The sequence below is a fragment of the Diabrotica undecimpunctata genome, chromosome 2 (genome assembly GCF_040954645.1).
Source record: "Diabrotica undecimpunctata isolate CICGRU chromosome 2, icDiaUnde3, whole genome shotgun sequence".
NCBI classification, from domain to species: Eukaryota; Metazoa; Arthropoda; class Insecta; order Coleoptera; family Chrysomelidae; genus Diabrotica; species Diabrotica undecimpunctata.
The window spans coordinates 44,404,124-44,419,379 of NC_092804.1; the positions used below are offsets into that span (position 1 = coordinate 44,404,124).

A 15,256-nucleotide genomic window follows, 5' to 3' on the forward strand; every position below is an offset into this window, starting at 1 on the left:
AGGGTCCCATTCCATAAAGCATATATTATTAAAGTTTAACAAGAACTTAAATTTTTGAATAGAAAAAGGCAAAACAGTCCTCGCAGACTTTGAGCAAGAAAGGAGTTGAAATGACAACAAAGCAGGTGTATTAAATTCTACTACTTTCTCACATCTTTTGTCTTATTATGAATATGGCATCAACAGTTGATCTGTTACATCGAAGCCCTTGTTGCTCTTCGCATATTTGATACTTTCCAATTATATTCTCAGCAAGTATTTTAGTAAATAATTTCAAACTAGTATCAAACAACGTAATAGTTTGATAATTAGATGGGCCATTTTTTTCCATTTTTTTGTATAAGAATTGTTATACTTGATTTCCATTTCTTTGGTATGCATTTCATTTCAAGGTTCTTTTGGAATAGTTTCGTAGTATTTTCTGTCAATGCTCTTCGTCCATATTTTAGTAGTTCAATCGTAATCGTACCCTGACTTGGGGCTTGTCGATTTTTAAATCCATCTCTCTATCTTCGTCCTTGTAAAGCTGTTCTATATACTTTTTCCATCGTTCTCCTTGTATACTGTTTATGCTTTTATACTTAAATAGCTTATATTAATAGCTTTTTTCCTTCCCTTTACCATCTTCCATACTTTTCGTTGTGCATCGTATAAATGACGTTCTATTCCAATGTAACATTTCAATGAACTAATACAAATTATATTATTCAATACAGCTTGTAAATCTCCGATTGCTACTCTGTGATGTTCAGCGATGGTCCTGGTGTATTCTGTACAGAATAATTGTGCTCGCGTATGGATGGACAGCCCTTACTATAGTATGTAGGTACTAACTTCACAGGACTATGCGCATGATAACCGGATCCTTAAGATCATCCTCACTACAATGGCTTGCTGCCCTACCTGATATCTGTAGGTAGTGCGCTACTAAGATAACATAAAAATATTAATAATAGTCGTGCCTTACCTATAAACTAAAATTTCCAGCCTTAGAAAGAATAAGGCTAAATTATCAGACGACATTAAGGCAAACCATAGTAGAAATATAAATGGGAACAAGGCACATACCCTCACATTCATATACTATCCCATCCTAGTCACTCGTTTCTAGAATTTTATTGGAACCGTAAAACATGGGTGAAATAGAATCCATACCTGATGGGGTAGATACGCTAATAACCCAGCAAAGTGGGGTCATAAAAGACAAACCATACAACACATTATTTCTGGATGCAATTTTGAAGCATATCCAGGAAGAAGTGACTTCCTTCACAATTGAAGCAACACTTGAGACAATAAACTAGTTACTTAGTCCCGACATCAAAGTTTAATAAATATATTTTAATGCTATTTGTTTACTTATTTGTATTATTTTAACTTTTATGGAAAATCTGTAATTTACAGCATTTTTCTTAATTTGTACCATAAGCTAAATAATAAATGTTAGTTTTCTCTTTCAAGGTTAATTGAACTATTATTGGTTAATAGTACTTACAGATTATGAGAAGTCTGATATTGGGCAATTGTTTTTTATTCTTTATCCAATCTCTTATTGAGCTATATCTTGAATTATTTCACAATTACTTTCTTTCTTTTAAAACTATTCTAAAATTCTCTTATTTCAAGGAACTTCTGGCTCATATTATACGACGTTAGAAAAATCTTATGACACTTTTGACAGATATCTAAAATTACTTAGACATTCTCTATATATGAGTACAACCTCGTTTGAGTAGATATTAAAAAGTAAGGGCACTACCACTGTTTACCAACTCTCTTTCAACAACGATTTAGTTGGTTATGTTTTCTGTTTTTTGCTGTTTGGTCCTAATACAGATTGCTCATTATTCTAAGTTCTCTGTCAAGATGCCACTGCTCCTTAACATAGATATTAGTTTATCGTGTTTAACTCTCTTAAATTCTTTTTAATAGTCGACAAAACATATGTATATGTCACAGTTGACATCTTTTCAAAAGTAACCGGACACAAGTTTATTTTAAGTAAAATAAAAAGTATTAAAAAAACTTCAATAATAAGAAATTATTTTTATTGTATGTTCAATAACAAACCATTAAATTAAAAACAAATTCCAAAATAGTGCCTAATAAAACAACAAATAAAAATTTACATTTTTTCATTCCTGAGTAAGATATTTTTCAAATCAATTTTTCAAATTTTTTAATTCATTCATATAATATTTCTAAAATAGGGATACTAAAATCGAATATTTCTTCTCCTCCAGCTTAAATAGCAGGTCTTATCCTTCTTGGAATAGACTGGATCAAAGCAGCAATCTCGTATAACAGTATTTGTTCCCACTCGTTTATTAGCGCCTATTCTAATGGTACCACAGTTTTAAAATCGTAAGAATTTTATCTAACTACTCTTCCTAAGTTGTTCCATAAATGCTCTATCTGGTTAAGGCCTGGACTTTTAGGAGGCCAGACTAGTTACGAAAACCAACATTTGTAAAGTATTGCATTGTTATTATGGCTATGTGCGGCCGAGCATTATCCTGCATTATGAGATTATCAACTACATAATACTCAGAGATGATAATGGTTAACTCATTACAGACATCAAAGATAAACTAAGATTTTGGCAAGAATTCATACTGAAACTATTTGACGATGATAGAATGATACAAGAAGAACCACAGAAACAAACAGGACCGAAAATAATAATGTGCGAATTAAAACAGGCAATTAGAAATGTAAAGACCGCAAAAGCTGTAAGCTCGGATCAAATACCCAGAGCTAATTAAATGAATGCAATGAAGAAACACTGCATATACTTTTAGATCTGTTCAACAAAGTATATACAACAGGAGTAATACCCGAAGATTGGTTGCTGTCCACATTTATAACACTACCAAAGTCAGTACATGCGACAAAATAATCCCAGTACAAATGCTCCCAGTACAATTTCCTTAATAAGCCACAAATTTAAGATATTTCTCAAAATAATACATAGAAGACTATACAAAAAAAGTAGAAGAAGATACAGATGATACCCAGTTTGGATTCAGAGGAGAACTAGGAACGAGAGAGGGTCTGTTCGCTTTTAACGTTCTAGCGCAAAGACGACTAGATATGAACCAGAATTTCTATGTGTGCTTTATAGATTAGCAAAAAGTTTTTGATAGACTCCGACATAAGAAACTCGTAAAACTGTTAAAAGAAAAGAATGTGGATAGTCCAGATATACGGGTTATTGTCAATCTGTACTGGAATCAAGAAGCAAAGGTTAGAGTCGAAAATGGCAATACAGAAACTAAAGAAATCAAAAGAGGTATTAGACAGGGTTGCGTGCTGTCCCCATTGTTATTCAATCTGTACAGCGAAACTATTTTTAAGGAAGCAATATCAGAGGAACAACAAGGTATATCAATAAACGGAAACATCTTGAACAACATAAGATTCGCGGATGACACCACTGTTTTTGCAGACAGTCTATAAGCACTGCAACGCTTAGTAAATAGATTACATCAAGTCAGTATAAAATATGGACTACAAATGAACGTTAAGAAAACCAAGTGCATAATTATTTCTAAGCAACATACAGAAGGAAGCTAGATATCGAGGGAAAATAAATAGAAAGAGTGAATCACTACAAATATCTGGGAAGCTGGGTAAATGAAGACAACGACCAAGGTAAAGAAATAAGGACACGCATTGAAATTGCAAGTCAAACATTTATAAAAATGAAAACAATGTTTGTTAATCAAGACGACCTTCCTGTGGAGCTGAGGATAAGAGCCTTAAGATGCTACGTGTTCTCGACTTTGTTGTATGGAATGGAGAGCTGGACACTAAAAGTGGGTAATATAAAGAAGTTGGAATCACTTGAGATGTGGTGCTATAGAAGGATTTTGAAAATACCAACGAGTTACAAATGCAGAAGTGTTAAGAAGACTACAAAAAGATTGCGAGGTCATAAAACACATCAAAACAAGAAAGCTGGAATATTAAGGCCATACTACTAGAGGTGCAAAATATGAGATATTAAGGCTCATAATGCAAGGTAAAATCAAGGGTAAAAGTAGATCTTTTCAGAGCAACCGCCAATAAGGTACGGATAGCTGTGATAATAGCCAACCTCCGATAGGAGAAGGAACTACTAGAAGAAGAACTACAAAAAGTCTATAAGGTAACACATGTTCTTCCAGACATTTCCTAATGTACCCACCAGCATTAAGGCCATCTGCCTCTAACATAACAATATCTGTATGTGTTACCAAAGAAATGCCGCCTCATACCATTTTACCTCCAGTACCGAACTGCATTTTAGGAGTTAAGCAATAATCGAATAAACTATCTTACAATAAAGTCGTCCCAGGAACGCATTTCAGCAATATTGGCAATGTCACTTTAAAGTCGTCTACTTTAAAATGTATAATATATGTCTGAATTGTCAATATAAATGAGCCAGATAAAATTCAATTATTAGAAGAATTTTTTACCAAGTAACAATTTATTATTATTTGTATTTTGAGAACGATCTCCAAAGTGGAAACTGAAACGTCAATGAACTTATTTTAACCTTTAATTGTGGCTTATTCCCATTTACATAGTATCTACTTTAAAATGCCATAAGAAAATAGCTTCAAAACAATATCCCACTTACTGACCAATGATGAATGCATTAAAAGCTTAAAACACATCCCGAGTTAACCATCATGACTAAAAAAAAAATAATAAAGTAGACACTTGAAATGTTAGAAGTCTACATCAAATAGGAAAGGTGCATAATGCAGTTAAAGAAATGAAAAGACTGAATATAGATATACTAGAAATCAGTAACGCCAATAGCCCAAGACTCAAGACAGTTCACACGATTATGGTGTCGGGATAATACTTAACAAAAACATTGATGAAGCGGTAGTAAATTTCAACCTATACTTAAACAGAACAAACCCAAAATAAACATTATACAAGTGTATGCTCCAACTGCGGACAAAGCAAAGAACGATTTTGAAACTTTCTATTAAGACATAGACAATATTATATAATAAGTCATTAAAACCCAGGTTGATACAATTATAATGGGAAATTTTAACGAAAAGGTTTAGAAATCAAAAACTAGAAGAATGTACAGAAGAATACGGTTTGGGAAGCAGAAGCGAAAAGGGTGCTGGCTTATCGAATTTTGCCAGTACAATAATTTTGTTATAGCAAATACATTGTTTAAACTGCCAAAAAAAGACTAAGACATGAAAGTCACCCGCAGCTCAAGCAGAGAGAGTTGTAAGAAATCAAATAAACTATGTATTAGTTAGACAAAGATACAGGAACGCAATTATATCAGCAAAAACTTAGTATCGACATAGGATCAGATCACAAGCCAGTAGTTTTATTTATGAGACGGTTTCTAAACATGAATAAAAAAATCCCACTGAAAATCCTTCTTTCCGTATACTATCTCCACCCATGGAGAAGCTGTGGTAATTGAGAATGCCGTGGAAAGTATACATGCAAAGCCGCGGGCGCAGGGCCGGTATCTTGATTAGAGGCTGCGTGATAGCTTCATTAGGTCAAAAGTTTCGGTTTTAGGGCCCACCTCTGACGCCTGGCCCGTTTCATTTTCCGAAGCCGACTCAATTTTGTTTGTTGAGCACGGTAAGCAACCACTAAATTTCGAACGTACCCATAAATTTGTACAGGGTGGTCTATATTTTTGACAACGCATCATTTGGAATGATTTAAGTCGCAAAAAAGTATTTCGATTTGCTTTAAAAGACTCGTAAATTGCAAGATGACGTTGTAGCTGGTAGATAAAAATTATGTTGTAATTGGCAAAAAATACTAAAAATATTTTTAACAAGAATAATCTAATGGCTCAAAAATGGTAATAATCAAATACTAAATGACAAATGACAATTGCCATTATCATATTTTTTTAAATTCCTATTACTACATATCGATTTTTATCTTTCTCACTACACGATCTTACTAATTGACTGTTGACATAATATATTATCATTTATAGAGTTTGAAGCAAGCAAGTAATTATAAAAAATAGTGTTTTTGGAGGCAAAAAATTACAAAGCAGCCACGGAACAATTAAGCAATATCTATTGTTATATTCTTAATATTTTAAATTCATTTTTCTATGTAAACAATACAATTTTAACCATTCTGTATATTTTTAACATATATAAAACTTTTCTATTGTATCCAAGTGACTTTGTCCGTACTGTTTTGAACGAACATGAAATTTTTTTAAGTACTCTAAATCTGTAATTTAATATTAGTTTTATTCAAAAGTATATTGTTGTTTTCTTCTGATGATGCTAATATGACCTCATACCCGATAACTCACTACAATTATTTATATATATATATATATATATATATATATATATATATATATATATTTATATATATATATATATATATATATATATATATATATATATATATTTATATATATATATATATATATATATATATATATATATATATATATCGAAAAAAAAGTACGACCGTCAATTGAAATAAAAAATGTAGTTTACACGGATACTTGTGGGATGGTTATCGGTCACAAAATCGGAGAAGGAAACAAAAGAATCTTGTTTCTTCATTTTTTAATAAAGACGTTACGTATATGGATCCATACACATCATCGGTTCATCTAAAAGTAAATCAATCAGCTTACAGCCATCGAATAAAAATTACAAAAAATAACTTTTGCAGTTGTCAATATAATGGAAGTGGAGCATAAATAAGTTCAATATTGAGAAAACATAATAACTAAAATCCACAAGGAAACCATAATAACTAAAGGTTCAATATTTTTTGGAAGCAACTCAGTTTTTATAAAAGTCACAAAGAACAGAAGTATGTAAAAGATATCACAACCGGACCAAATCTATTAACGATCAAAAGTTATTGTCAAGATCAACACTGACAATAACATCTATAAATATCGTAAAAATCAATAACAGCAAATAAAAAATACTGGCAGAGTATTATAAAGCAAATAATCTGGACATCCTGTGTGCCTAGGAAACAAATAGAGGAGAAACACAGAGGCGTCCTGGCATCCCGGGTATGCGTCTCGCTGTCGAAATATTACATGAAAGACACGGTAGGTAGTCCAATATTTGTAAAGCAGTATTTACACGTCATAACGGCCGACTAAACAACTGAAGCTGGTATAGAAATACTCACACTAAAGATTGATAGATATGCCGTAACTTCCGTATATAAATCACCATCATTCATCTTCATCCTAACTAGTAACTTTGGATCACAACCAAACCGATTCATTCTTGGTGACTTCAATAGTCATAGAATCGAGTGGGGATACAGAAAAAAGAAAACAATGGCAGATTGGTCGAGAAATGATCCAACAAAAAGCCAACAATTTTAGCAGTATACACCACCTAATGTTGCCATATTCCTTTTAAAGCAACACCTGAAAGCGTGGATATCATCCTGATCTCTGTGTTGTCAGCAACAGCCTCGAAAACCTCTGTATTAAAAAAGTGTCTGACTCCATTACTAAAACTTAACATCGATCAGTAGGAATAGAAGTCAAGGCAGCCATAAAAACATCTTACAATGGGCTCCAAAAGAGATTTAACTTCAAGAAAGCAAAATAGTCATATTTTATAGCGGAATTGAACAAAGCTGTTACGGATCTTGGACCAGACACAACAAATAACAAAGAAAATAACCAATTTCAAGAGGTTACAAGCAGCATTAGGCAGACAGCATTAGCATCCTCGGTCTATTGGAGGGCCCCAAAGGAAAAATCAAGAAGAAGGCAAAAGTTGACCCTAGAAACGGAATGAACCACCACAACACCGTTTACAATAAAGGAACTAAACAATATCAATGTCAATAATAATATCAGTATCAATGTATAAATCTGTTTAAACATGGAAACGCCGCTGGTGTAGACGACCTGAGTACAGAACAGATCAAGTACTTCGGACCCTCTACTGAATTATGGATACGGCAGCTATTCAATAGGCAGATTTGAAACAAGATGTGTCCGACGATGACGTTGCCTCTGTTCAATAGGAAAGCAAGGCTAACAGATATAGATGAACTGTAAGGCTTATGCGGATTACTCTATATTGCTGGTAAAAATAGGCAAAATCATCAAAATGCTTCGGAGCTTTTCAGAACTAACGGTATGAGCACAGAAATTTTTCGGTTAACCATGTCTATGGAAATACTGGAACTGTTACTTCAGAACTTGCGTTTCGACGATACTTCCTCAAGACCAGAGAGACTGATCTGTTCATAAACTGGCTGCCATCCGGGATGAAATGTTATGGGCGTTTAGAGGCCACTGCGGATTCAGACTATATACACGATTCAAACTCAATAGGTATGTTTTATACGACAAAAATTGAGGTATATGTTGGAAAATAGCCAACACGGCCGTATGAGCCGAAAACGTCTAATAAATTCCCTAATACCGAGATTACGTCAAGTGATATGGGGAACGAAACGTAATGTAACTATGAACAATTTTCTTACAAGCATTATTTTGGTGGAAAAGCTTCTGAACGATCATGGACTCGTGATAATTGGAACTCTAAGGAAAATCAAACTCAAACTCCAGCTGAAATGAATATGAATAGGCCTGAAAAATCTATCATGTTTGCATTTTAAGACACATTAACCTAAGTTTCATACATTCCAAGAAAAAATAAAAATGTATTTGTTCTTTCCACAATGCACTGTGATGATAAAATAAACATTGAGACCAGAAAATCAGATATAATTTGTGATTATGACAAAAGAAGATGTGGACAAGGTCAACAAAATGAGTGCAGTTTATAACACTTCGATACACGGCGGTGATCTATCAGAATGGGGTTTATATGCAAAAGGCTATTTCTTACAGAAATAAATTGTTTTTTTCAGTACCTTTCGGGCACCGAAAAGAAGGTACTTATATTTGACAACAATAAAAGCTTTTAGTTTTAAAATGTAGATCATTTTGTTCTAATAGACCACCGTCGTATGGTCATGTAACTTTTAGAAATATGTATTTCCATCTATCGGCTGTGGATTAAAGTCACGTTCGAACGTTAGTAAATAGGAATAAAAACAGTAGGCGGCAGTGTTTGTTGTGGTAATTTCCAGAGTGCTCATATAAGGTTAGTTTAGGCTAATACACGTGGATATATCTTATAATATGTTATCGGTCATAGTGTTTTTGTATTTTACAAGTGATTCAATGATTGCACTCAGCAATGCAATGCAATTTGTAATATTATAACAAGTTCAGGATGCTTATAATTTTTTTAGTAATATGGAGGCCTATGAAAGGGAAATACAGCGTCTGCAAGCTCTATGATGAAGTTTAGATTGACGAAGGAGATTTATGAGGTCTGAGGACCTCAGCTACATAATGAAGAAACTACAATAAGAATATAACAAGGCTAAATATTAACCTCGCGAAAACAGAGTACCTATCTACAAGTGAAAAAGACATAGAAGATCTTCAGATTTATGACAACGTAACAATCAAGGGAAAACTGACAGATATAAGACATTTTTACAATGTTACTAAAGTGGGAGTGGATGTACTAGATCAAACTTGTGATAATTATAAAGTAGGAAGGCATACTAGAGGATGGCCACAGGATATTTGGTTTCGGATATTAAAAACGTAAATGGGGGTATTTTATATAACAGTGCCCATCCAAAATCTGAATTGATACGACAAAAATTGATCATCGCTTTAGCAAAATAATTAATACAGGACCACTCAATTCGACGTGTTCAAATGGTGAATATTCCCAGAGAATTGAGAGCAGGTATTCGCCGAATTGGCCACATCCCACACGATAACCAAAGGACCAAGATAGGCTCGTTGAAAGAGCATCTAAACGAGCAAGGTTTTATACTTGTCCACGTAATGATAACAAACAATTTGTATGTAACATATGTCATAAACACGTTTGTAAAACAATTGTATCAAAACAAATACTTGTAATAGATGTAAGGATCAGCAACTTGATAGTTTATTTGTTTATATTCTCAAATTAACTTCTGATTTGAATTTTTTAAAGATATTTGAACATTTCTAAATAAGAATTCTTTATTTTCAACCCGATAATGTGTCCTTTTGTTTGTTTCAAGACTTTCAACATCAACCTAGTTTTGTTATTGACCCTGTATATTTTATTTGTGAAATATTTGTAGTAATATAGTATGTTGGTTTTTATAGTTTTTTTATTAGCAATCTTATTTGCCTATATATAAAAAAGGAGACAAAATGGAGTGCGAAAACTATAGAGGTATAGCACTATTAGAAGTAGTCTATAAAATACTTGCAAAAATTTTTAGGAAAAGATTAGTAAAATATGACAAAAAACTGATTGGAGAATACCAGGAAGGTTTTAGACCAGGAAGAAAAACTACTGATCAAATAAGTATGTTAAAATTAATACAAAATAATAGCTACAAACAAAACTTAGGATTACATATGCTATTTATTGATTTTAAACAAGCATATAACTCCCTAAATCGAACGATGCTATATGAGGCCATGAAACATTAGAAATACCAGAAAAGCTTATACGCTAGTGAGAATAACGCTTAAGAATACGATAAATAAGGTTACAATGGAAGGAAGCTTTTCAAGAGAGTTTACAGTGAATAGAGGTTTAAAACAAGTGAATCCGCTATCAATGAATTTATTCAACCTAGTATTAGAACAAATCCTAAGAAGATCAAATATGAACACAAACAGAACTATTTTCAATAGCAGGTAAGTACATAGCCTATGCGGATGATGTGATACTAGCGAGAACAAAAATCATTTAAAAAAAGTTTTCCAGAAATTTGAAGTAAAAACGAAAAGATACGGATTAATAATAAACCAAACAAAAACGCAATATATGAAAAGGAGAGGAGATATAACAAATAATAACAAATATATTAAAATGAAAGGAGTTGAGACTGTCTTGTCTATAGTTTTAAAAATGTGTTATAATTTGAATACTTAGGAGTAACCATAACGAACACGGGAAAAGAAGAAAAAGAGATAACAGAATAATGAAGGGAAGCATAGCGGTAGAGTCACTAAATTTATTACTGAAAGCAAAAAATGTGTCACGAAGAGCTAAGAACAGTAAGTCTACGAGACAGTAATCAGACCCACAGCGATGTATGCCACAGTGAAACGTGGATTATGAACCAGCACGAAAAAAAGAAAGTAGAGATCTGAGAAACACAGGTGCTCAGAAAAACCATCGGAGGAATAAAGACGGCAGATAATATTTGCCAGAGAATCGAAATGTTAAAACAATACTGAAGGGGGGTAAAATGGGGAAAAAAAGAAGAGGATGTCCAAAGAAGCAAGACTTGTCAGAAATAGGCGTGAGAAATTGGGGAGAGAAAGCAAGGGACCGAAAAAAATGGAGAGAATTAACCAAGTTCTTTTTTCACTTTTGTACATTGATTTTCTATTTTATCTACACAAAAAATATAAAGATCTAATTTGACCCCGCTCTTAAACGTTTTTTTTTCATTATACCAGTTAAAGAAGAAGAAGAAGAATAAATACTCATCGCAACACAGTAGCGAAAGGTTTTGACAAAAACAACCAAGTGCGCAATTTAAAACATTTTAAAGAGATGACGTGACGGACATATTTATAAATTAAATTTTTTACCTCTATTTTTTATGTTTAGTACTAATTTTAGTTATTATAAATGAATAACTCAGAAGTTGCTTAAGTAAATTGGAGTCAATTAAAAATATTATTAAATTAAATAAACATTAATCTAAGGAATAAACCCGTACTTATTATAGATCGCAATCGTCTTCGTCTTGGACAATATTGAATTTTATTTCTCAAATAACATTGACTTACTTATCTACGCGTTTTATTTTTTTATGGGCCTATTTATAGACACGTCAAATTAAGTGCCTCAATAATTTCTAATTGATTATAAACCAAAACGCGCAAATCACTTTTCTAGATATAAACAATGAGATTTTCCTCCAAATAAAATTCTAAGAACATAAATATTTCTGGATGCATCGTTATTAGTCCGGGAGATAGCGGTAACACATTATCTTATCCGGCTTTATTAAAATTAACTTCTAAAATCGGAAGTTACAAGAACAGTGAGAACATATTTTTCTCATAGTTGCCAATGCATTTTAAGAAAGTCACTGTTTGGTGTGTATTTTGGGCTGACAGTGTCATCAGTCCATATTTCTTTGAGAACGCCAGGCCGTCACTGTCAACTGCAAGCACGTTATGTCAATGATTACCAAATTATATTGGCCTAAATTAGATGATATGAATAACAACGAGATATGGTGTATGGTTTTGCCACAAAGCTCATGTCACATTGTATATTCTAAACGAACGATTTGGGACATGGCCATCTCAGGTGAAGATGATGTAAACTGACCAAAAGGATCATGCGATTCGACCTCGTCAAACTACACCAGTCATCAAAGCTAAAATAACCCATGACATTGGTCAAATTCAGCCTTTTTTATGCACAAAAGTCATGAAAAATTGGACATTTACAAACGACCTACTTTGAAGAATATATCGCTTGCTGAATGCAATAGTGGCACAACTACAAATTTTTAAATTTTGATTTTTTCGTGCATTAGTTTGTAAATTGACTATATTTTTAATGCAACACTGGCTTATTTAAGTTTTGTTAACATTTTCACCCAGATGGCAGCACAGGTGGCAGTTTAGCTTTGAACAAATCTAGCTTAAAATTGTGCGCAATATTGGCATATTATCAGTAAGTTGCGAGATTCCTTGCAAGCTCAACCATTAGTTCCTGCAATAGTGACTCTTTTTAAGTTGTGCCGCTGTTGCATTAAAAGTTATAATATTTTTTTTTATTTAATAGTGACATTTTTGAAATTTTTGTGATTTTATGGTTAATATTGCATAATGAATATTCAACCAGGAACTTCCGGAGGGAAAATAATGCTAGCCTCAGCAAGTCTTGGACTGAGGTAAGCATCATTTTTAGTCTAAAATATTATACGGTCATGCTAATTTTAAATTTATAAGTTTTAGATTTAAAAAAGTAAACCAAATCGCAAAATGGAAAGTTTGCGACACGAGAAGTACAGCTAATGAATCTGACACAACTTGCTTGGCCAAAGATAAATATGAGATCACATAAGAAATTAATAATACTCAACTTCACCTACATGAACTGTCAGAAGTCAAGCTCTTTTATTATTGATGGTTACCATAATACAAAAATTTAATCCTTTATAATCATCATCATCATTGGTGCTACAGCCCTATAAAAGAGCCTCGACCTTCCCAAGTCTATTACGCCAGTCAGTTCTATCCAATGCCAACTGTTGCCAGTTTGCTGCACCTATTTGTCTACCATCCTCATCTACACCATCCCTCCATCTGAGTTTTGGTCTACCCCTTTTTCTACTTCCCACAGGTTGTGACATAAGGATTCTTCTAGGAGGGTTGTTCTGCTGTGATCTTGCCAGATGTCCTGCCCATCTTAGTCTTCCTATTTTTATAAAGGATACTACGTCTTTACCACCAAATATATGTTTATATCTGTGATATATCTCGTAGTTGTACCTCCTTCTCCAAACACCATTTTCACAGATGCCACCAAATATTCTTCTCAGGATCCTTCGTTCAAATATAAGCAGGAGATTTTCATCTGCCTTGGAAATGGTCCATGCCTCCGACCCATATGTCAACACTGCTTGTATAAGGGTTTTGTATATGGTTATTTTTTGTTTTTTGGCTTAAGTTTCTGCTTCTCATATGTCTACTCAGTCCAAAATAGCATTTGTTTGCTAGGATTATTCTTCGCTTGATTTCTTCCGTCATGACGTTCTCCTTGGTGATCAGGGAGCCTAAGTATGTGAATTTGTCCACCACTTCAAAGGTAGAATTATCAACCGTGAATTGGTGGCCGATGTTTCTGGCTCTATTGTTGGGTGTTGATGCCATTATCTTAGTTTTATTTTCATTTACTTGCAGGCCCATATTTTTTGAGGCGTGTGACAAGGTGGTATACATTTCTTCTAGCTTGCGTGTTGTGCGGGCAACTAGATCAACATCATCTGCATATACCAAAATTTGGGATGATTTATTAAAAATGTTTCCTCTGCTGTCTATTTGGGCATCCCTGACCGCCCTTTCCAAAGCTATGTTGAAAAGGAGACACGCCAGCGCATCTCCCTGTCGCAGCCCAACATGCGTTTTAAATGCCTGTGATTGTTCGCCCTGTATTTGGACTTTGCAAACAACTTTACGCATTGTAGCCTTAACCAATCTTATCAGTTTATCGGGGATGTGGAATTTATCCATGGCTTCATACAATTTATTTCTTAGGACACTATCATAGGCCGATTTAAAATCTACGAAAAGATGGTATGTGTCGATATTAAATTCATTGGATTTTTCCAGTATTTGCCTTAGCACAAAGATCTGGTCTGTTGTTGATCGACCAGGCCTAAAACCACTTTGATATTCTCCAAGAAGCTCCTCTGAATATTCACTCAGGCGACCATATAAAATACTCGAAAATATTTTGTATGCTGTATTAAGGAGGGTTATTCTCCTATAGTTTCTACATTCTAATTCATCGCCCTTTTTGTGTAGCGGGCAAACGATCCCAATACACCACTCTTCTGGAATTTGTTCCTCATTCCAGGCTCTCAGTATGATTTTATATATATGATTAGTCAGAGTAGCACCTCCACATTTAATAAGTTCCGCGGGTATACCATCACTTCCTGGAGATTTATTATTTTTTAGGTGTTTTATTGCATCCCGTACTTCCTGAATTGATGGAGGCTCCAATGGTGTATTGTTGTTTGCTCCTGGGGGTGGTTGATTTGGATCTTCTACTTCAATAGTAAGCAGTTCTTTATAGTGTTCCACCCACCTTTTCAATACTTTTTCTTTTGTATTAAGTATATGCCCCTCCTTATCCTTACATAGTCCGATTCTTGGTTTAAATTCATTTCTTGCTTTATTTAGATTTTTATAGAATTTTCTTGTTTGATTTTCCTTTTTTAATGCCTTAAGTTCTTCCAATATTCTATTTTCATAAGTTCGCTTTTTTCTCCGATGGATGTACTTCTCTTCTCTTCTGAGATCTTTATATTTTTGTTCTTTTTCTCTGGTTCTTCTTTGCTGTATCAGTTTATATGCATTGTTCTTTCTTCTTGTAATGTCCTCGCACTTAGCATCGAACCACTCATTACGTGGTGGTGGTCTTTGCGGCCCTAGAATGTTATTTGCTGCGTC

General features: G+C 33.6%; 1 protein-coding gene across 1 annotated transcript in view; it reads right to left on the reverse strand.

Moving 5' to 3' along the window:
• LOC140433288 (phosphatidate cytidylyltransferase, photoreceptor-specific-like) overlaps window positions 1–1,653 on the reverse strand; it is a 65,477-nt gene extending 63,824 nt beyond the window's left edge. The window contains exon 1 of the mRNA XM_072521319.1: window positions 1,496–1,653. The gene's annotated coding sequence lies outside the window, so the exon portion shown is untranslated. The remainder of the gene's footprint in view (window positions 1–1,495) is intronic.
• Window positions 1,654–15,256: the final 13,603 nt, after the last annotated feature.